At 39.2% G+C, this 1,993-nt stretch overlaps 1 protein-coding gene across 1 annotated transcript in view; it reads right to left on the bottom strand.

The window, feature by feature from the left end:
- The window catches only part of amph (amphiphysin), a 289,286-nt gene that overhangs the window by 397 nt on the left and 286,896 nt on the right, over window positions 1–1,993 (bottom strand). The window lies entirely within an intron of this gene.

The following is a 1,993-nucleotide window of genomic DNA, read 5'->3' as shown; positions in this document are numbered from 1 at the left end:
CTGTAAGGGTAAAGAACACGTTTATCTGTTTTCATAGGTAAATGCAAAAAATGTCATGATACTATTCAAAGATTAAGGTAACTATCCCCCATCTCCAACCCCTGATCCTGATCAACATTTATCCCTCAAGTGACACCACTAAAACAGGTCCTCTGGTGATTTATTTCATTCCTGTTTGTGTGAGCTTGATGGGTAGAAAATTTGCTGCCACAGTTCACAACAAATAACAGCAATTTAGTACCAAATAGGACAATTTTGCAGTTTTGTGCTCTCAGTAGGGAGAAGTTGTGGAGTGTGTATAATAGGAAGCACATAGAGGAAAATCATCAACACACAATCCGAGACATTTACCATATGCTCCCTACAGCCACCTCTCATCACTGTACATGTAGAAGTTGAAACTGCACAAACACATTTCACAGTATTATATAATTGTCAAAGGAGGAGGCTTTCATCTTGTCAATCTAAACAAAGAAAATTTATAGTGCATCATGTCTTCGCCAGCTGAAAAAGAGTTATCCAACCTAACCCCTTGGTGTAGCCCTGTAAGTTACAGCACTTCAAGTGCAAGTATAGGTATTGCTTTTAAATGCAATGAGGGCTTTTGTCTCTCTGTGAGTTGAGATCCCCACCACCCTTGGGATGAAAAAAATTCTCCTTAACTCCCTGCTAATCCTTCCATTAATTATTTTAAATATATGCTTCCTGATTGTTGACTTCTTTGCTAACGGAAATCGATTCTTCAACTCTATCTAGGCCTCTCAATTTTATACAGCTTAATTAAATCCCACCCTCCAGCCTACCCAATCTTTCTTTATGGCTAAAATTTTCCATTCCTGGCATCATCTATGTAAATTTCCCCTGTACCCTCTCCAGTGCAATTACATCTTTCCTGTAATGTGGTGATCAGAACAATACATAGTACTTGAGGTGTGGCGTAACTAGTGTTTTATACAGTTCTAACATAACATTCCTGCTCTTATATTCTATGTTAATAAAGTATCTGCTATGCCTTCTTAACAACCATATCTACCTGCCCTGCTACCTCAGGGGTCAATGGACGTGTACTCCAAGGTCCCCCTGTTCCTCTACACTCCTCGGTATTATTTATTAGTACTACCAAGGTTAGGCTGACTAGCCTCTAATTACTCAGTCTATCCCTTCCTCCCTTCTTGAACAACAGTGCAGCATTAGCAGTTCTGCAGTCTTCTGGTACCACACCTAAAGCTGGAGAATTGTGGAAGAGGATCAGATCCTGCTTTTTCCTCCCTTGCTTCCCTTAGCAGCCTGGGATACATTTCATCTATGCCTGGTGATTTATTCACTTTTGAAGATGCTAAACCTTTTTCCTCTCTCGCTATGTTTATACCATATAATATTTCACATGCCTTCTTTTCAACAACAGTGTCAAATCATCCCATTCTTTTGTGAAGGCAGATGCAAAGTACTGATTAAGAACCACACCCATGTTTCCCATCTCCACAGACAGGTTAACTTTTTGATCTCTAATTGGCCCCACTCTTTCCTTAGTTATCCTCTTGCTTTTTGTAGTTATAAAACATTTTTGGGCTTTCCTTGATTTTACCTGTCAATATGTTTTCGTGCCCTCTTTCTGCTTTCCTAATTTCAGCCCTGCACTTTTTATGCTCCTCTATGCTCTCTGCAATATTGAGCTTTTGGTATCTGCCTAAAGTTTTCCTTCTTTGCTTTTTCCCACTCTGTATGCTCTTTGACATCCAGGGGTGTCTAGTTTTGGGAGTTCCACCCCTTTTCTGTTTGCGAACATATTAGTTCAGAGTCCTCTGTAATTCTTCCTTGCCCGCCTTCCACTGCTCTGACACTGATTTTCCTTCAAGTTGTTGTTTCCAGTTGACTTTTGCCAAATTACATCTTAATTTAGTGAAATTGGTCTTTCTCCAAATTAAAACTTTTACTCTTGGTTTACTTCTATTCTTTTTCATAACTACTGTAAATGCAACTGAATTATGATCAC

Source organism: Carcharodon carcharias, chromosome 6, assembly GCF_017639515.1.
Source record: "Carcharodon carcharias isolate sCarCar2 chromosome 6, sCarCar2.pri, whole genome shotgun sequence".
Lineage (NCBI taxonomy): Eukaryota > Metazoa > Chordata > Chondrichthyes > Lamniformes > Lamnidae > Carcharodon > Carcharodon carcharias.
The sequence above is the reverse complement of the archived record's forward strand: the minus strand, read 5'-3'. Positions and strand labels throughout refer to the sequence as shown.